Source organism: Sciurus carolinensis, chromosome 3, assembly GCF_902686445.1.
Source record: "Sciurus carolinensis chromosome 3, mSciCar1.2, whole genome shotgun sequence".
In the NCBI taxonomy this organism is placed as follows: Eukaryota; Metazoa; Chordata; class Mammalia; order Rodentia; family Sciuridae; genus Sciurus; species Sciurus carolinensis.
The window spans coordinates 27,064,866-27,070,404 of record NC_062215.1 but is presented as its reverse complement, the minus strand read 5'-3'; the positions used below and the strand labels follow the sequence as shown (position 1 = coordinate 27,070,404).

The window sequence follows — 5,539 nt, the reverse complement described above, 5'->3', positions numbered from 1 at the left end:
CAGAGGCAGGGGGATTGATGAGATGATCCTTTGTTAGTGAAAAGAAGCGACTTTTAAAAGAAATGTTACCTTCTTTCATCCCTGTGATCCTTCTCCACATTCCCATGTTTGGAGTGTTGGGGTATCCAGCATCCAGCACCAGCTTAGTGCTTAATGGGAGGCACTCAGTAACTGCATTGAGTGTGTGCATAGACTGGTGAGTGAACCAACACAGCAATGTAGCACTACATGAGCAACAGCTTCAAAGATTAGACTTCCTTGTGATGGAACAGGGTAGAACCTGGGAATTTTAACAGCCTCTTCCAAAGATGATCAGACAACTACAAGGAAAAATCAAAAGAGAATGAACTTTGGAACTAGATAAACCTCAGTCAAAACCAAGTGTGTGACCTCTGTTAAATTATTTACCCTCTCTGAACTCCAAAATATCATGTATAAGACGGGATTAGTGGCATATGCTTTATGCAATTCTTCTGTGCTAAATAAATATGAGAGGATGTGTGTGATTAAGGTAGGGGGATGATATACTTAAAACCATTTAAATAAATGACTAAGGAATGCCCAGATGGTTAGTAAAAACATTATTTGGGGATGTGTCTCTGAGGGCATTTCTGGTAAATATTAGCATTTGAATCAGTGGATTGGCTAAAGATCACTCTCACCCAGGATGACGGACATCATCCAGGTCCTTGAGGACTTCAACAGAACAAAAAGGTGGGAGAGGGCTGGGGATGTAGCTCAGTTAGTAGAGTGCTTGCCTCAAAAGCACAAGGCCCTGGGTTCAATCCCCAGCACCGCAAAAGAAAAAAAAAAAATGGAAAAAGGAGAAATTTCTCTGTTTGAACTGAGATTTCTATCTTCTCCTGCCTTTGAACATCAGTGTCCCTGGTTCTTGGGCCTTTGGACTTGAACCAAGGCTTAGATCATCAGAATCAGGTTCTCAGGGCTTCAGTTCAGACTGGGTTTACACCATCAGCCCCTCTGTTTCTCAGGTCTTTGGGTTTGGACTGAAGCTATACCAGCTTTCATATGGCAGATCATGGGACTTCTTAGCCTCATGAGCCAATTCCTCATAAAAGATCTCTTTCTGTACATCTGTGTGTCTATGTCCTGTTGTTTCTGTTCCTCAGAAGAAAACTGACTAATACATTAACCTTCAGTAAAGTCTGTTGCCCATACGCAAGGCCCTTCATCACTTGGGATGGGTTTGGGGGAAAAGAACGTAGATAGAACTATCTCACATCTAGGCTGACAGTGCCTAAGAGAGAACAAGATGGTCCAATCACTCAATTTTTTCAGCAGAAAAAGAAGTGCTCAGAGACATAGAAGACCATGAGAACTTAAACTCCGAGAAAATCTGCATACTCTGTGTGTGTGTGTGTGTTTTATTTTAGTGGCGGCAGGGGCCAGGGGATCAATTAGTCCTAGATCTTAAAACAGACATCAGAGTTCAAATTACATGTATAACACCTGAAGTTAAAAATCCTTAGTAAATATGAGTTTATCTTTCCCCTCTTTTTAAGAGATTGTTGATGGTTTATGGTTGTTGGATGCCTTGTTCTACTCTAACCCCAACAATTTGGGAAAAAATGGAAAGCAAGGGAATAAATGGACAATTACCACAGAGAAAAGAACCATCCATTCCACTTGGCTGCACACATCTAGCAAATGAAGCACACAATAGTTTGCCCATCAGTTTTCAGTAACGCATTTTTAAAAGATTTCCTGGAAACCCAGATGTCTCTCAAATAACAGAGCTCAAGCCTCTATGCAGTAGCTTCTTAGAAACATGAAATGCTTACTTAAGTAAAAGCAGGGATGGAAAGACACAAAACACGGAAACACTCATGTCTTTGAGGGGCAGCTCACCCAACCTCTGAAAATCCTGACACTACCCTCATGAGACTGAAATTGTGTAAATCATATGGTGACCTGAAACCCAAGTATACCCTGCTTGGGGCCCATGGCAACAATAAGAAACTGCAGCAGTGTCTAATGTGAAGAAGTCCCCATACCTTTTGTACCCTTTGATGTCACTGGTGATAGCTGAATCCTCTCTGGAGAAGGAATGGGGAAAGACTTCTCAGCCGTCCACCTCTTTCCCTTGCATACCACCAACAACAACCCTGAGCTTCTGATGGGGAAAAGGTTAAGAGAAGTCCTCCTTCCCTATCCTCCTTGTGAGCAGGGCCGTACGGTACTGCTCAGAGGGAGGTCTCCAGGTCAACTTCTCCCCTCCGACAGTCCCCTGCCCTCCACATCACATTCACCCATTCTACAAATACTCTTGATTAAGCACCTCCTATGGGCCAGAAACTGGTGAGAAGCTAGAGATTCAATGGCAATCAAAACTCAGCTACTATCGCTCCTGTTAGGGAAAAAGGAAAGACTTGATGAGATGAAACACCCATTAAACTGTGAATTAGGGTTCATTTTACTAGTTTTATCATTGTTAGTTTAAAATAAACGAAAACGAAAACTCAGTGGCACACAGTTATCCATTACTTTGCCCACAAGACCTTCTACGTAGGACCACCACTTTGCAGAACCCATGGAACTGTTTTATTCCCACTCCCCTAAAAAATAACACAAGATTCGTGAGGTAATGACCTCTCGCTTCGTGAAAGTCAAGCTCCTGTACGCAAACAATGCCAATATTTAGTGTATCTGACTGGCTGCATCTAAGACGGATGAATGTCCCTTCTCCATGCCCATTAGATACTGGGCACAGAAAGGCTGGCTGCATATATATCCTTGTTGACTCCTCACAACAGCACTTTGAGGAAGGTTCTACTATTCCATGTGAAAGGTGAGATAACTCAGGTTGTGAACATGTGAGCAAAATTTGCTGAAGATCAGACAATTAGTAAAGATGGTTCAGCACAATCTCTCCTGCCCACCAGCAGGTTATGTACATCAGGAATGTGATAGTCTCAGGTAGTTTTTCCTGGGTCCCCTGAGATGAGGGAGTTCTGTGCTGCTCTCATTATTAGGATGGAATTAGGTCACAGAGCTTTGCAACAAACAAGACAACTTGGAATTCTTTTCCATTACCTTTTGTTTTGTGTGTGTGTGTGTGTGTGTTGGTGGGGTCTGTTGATGTTGTTTGGTTTGGGTGTTGGTTTTGGTTTTTGCTGTCTGAGATCGGAGATCTCTGTGTTGCCCAGGCTGGTCTCGTACTCCTGGGCTCGATGATCCTCCCACTTCAGACTTGCAAGTCGTTGGGCCAAGGTGCATGCCAGCACGCCCAGCTTCCACTACATTTTATAGTCCTCATAACCTCTACATTTTAAAAAAACTAATTTTGATTCTAGCCTCCTAACGAATACCCATTTTATCTAAAACTTTTATAATTTATGATCTTAGGTTTTCTAAGAAAACATACTTTTAATCGCTAATAAGTGGATGATGACACATAATGGGGGTGGGAGGGGTTAGTGTTAGGGTTAGGTTTAGGGTTAGGAGGGTGGCAAGAGTGGAGGAAGGAGGGACTGTATAGAGGGAAAAGAGGGGTGGGAGGGGTGGGGGAAGGGAAAAATAACAGAATGAATCAAACAACATTACCCTATGTAAATTTATGATTACACAAATGGTATGCCTTTACGCCATGTACAAACAGAGAAACAACATGTATTCCATTTGTTTACAATAAAAAAAAATTGTAATAATAAAAAAAAGAAAACATTATTTTAAAAGAATAATCATATTTTCTTGTTCCTGAAAACTATAACTCTTATTTTGACTTCTTGTCTTGTAGCATTGACTAACTTTTTAGAATATTTTTCAATCACAGTGGTGGTTACTGTCAAATCGACTTATTTCTTGTTCAGTCCATGGTGAGTAGGTCCATTGCTTCTGGGTCTGTGTTGAGGTAGCACATCATGGTGAGAGCAGCCAAGAGCCATGAGAACAAGCGAGAAGAGACCAGGGTGCCAACATCCCCATGGAGGGGAGCTCCTGTATGAACTAACTGCCTTTCACTAGACCCCACCAACCAGAGGTTCCTGCACCTCCCAGCAGTACCATGCACTGTGAACCAAGACTTTGAAGGACACTCCAGATCCAAACTATAGCAATTAGCTTTGTAAAATTAGAGAAATTCCTTATTTTCCATGATCTTTAATAATTTATACTTCATGGAAATTATTTTTGCCTTAAGGATAAGAACAAAGCCATGTGTAAGAACACATGAATAGAGAAAATCAGTGAAACCAAAAATTGGTTCCTTGAAAGCATCAACAAAATTGATAAAAGCTGACTTATCTCTGAGAAAAGGCAAAAGATTTAAATTACTAAAATCGGAAATTAAAAACAAGACATTATTGCCAATTTTACAGAAATTTAAAAGGACTCGAAAAGAGTAATCAAAATGCAGTCTGTAAAATTAAAATAAATAAATAAAATGAAAAAAGTAGTTAATTATGTCAATTATTGGCCTTAAGAGCATAAAGCATATAAAAAACATTTAGTCTTTATTAAACTATTTAATTAAAAAAAGTAATATGAATAATTACACACCAACAAATTGAATAACCTAGATGTGATGGACAAATTCCTAGAAACATATTACCTATAAAGACTGAATCATGAAGAAATCTAAAATCAGAATACACACATAAGGAGATTAATCAATAATCCAAAACCCCTTAACAATAACAACAACAACAAAAACTGGACCAGATGGCTTCATTAGTGAATTCTATTAAATATTTAAGAATTAACACCAATCTTCTTAAGCTCTTCCAAAAACCTAGAGAGAAGGGAAGCCTTTCTAAGTCATTTTGTGAGGCCAGTGTTACCTTATACCATGATACCAAATACAAAGACTCCATAGGAAAAAAACCTACAAACCAATATCCCTTTAAGAATGTGAACACAAAAGTCTTCAATAACATACTAGCAAAACAAATTCAGCAACATATTGAAATAATTATACACAATGACTAAGCGGAATTTATTCCTGGAATGCAAGAATGGTTCGACATGTGAAAATCAATGTAGCACACTACAGAAATAGAAAAAAGGAAAAACCATGATCATCTCGATTATGTGGAAAAAGCATTTGATAAAAGTCAACACCCTTCATGAGAAAAAAACAATAAACTAGGAAGAGAAGTAAACTTCTTCAAAATTATAAAGTCTAAGTAGAAAAAACTCAAAATTCGTATCATACTCAACCCTAACAGTAGGAAAAAGACAAAGAAGCTTCTTTTACCATTTCTGTTTATCATATTATTGGAAGTACTAACTAAAGCAAATAATAAAAAGAAATAATACAATTTACATCTTGGAAGAAGTACAATTGTCTCTGTTCAAAGACAAAATAATCTTACATGCAGAAAAACCTAAATAATCCCCCCCACCGAAAACCGTTAGAGCTAACAAATTCAGCATTTACAGGAAGCAAAGTCACACACACACACACACATACACACACACACAAATTGGTCACATTACTATACGCTAACAATGAAAAATCTGATTCAATTTATTATAGCATTAAAAAGAATGAAATATTTAGGAATACATTTAACCCAAG

At 38.8% G+C, this 5,539-nt stretch overlaps 1 non-coding gene across 1 annotated transcript; it reads left to right on the top strand.

Annotated features, from left to right (window-relative positions):
• Positions 1-726: 726 nt before the first annotated feature.
• Trnal-caa (transfer RNA leucine (anticodon CAA)) lies at positions 727-800 on the top strand. The gene has a single exon. It is a non-coding gene; the product is annotated as a tRNA-Leu (tRNA).
• Positions 801-5,539: the final 4,739 nt, after the last annotated feature.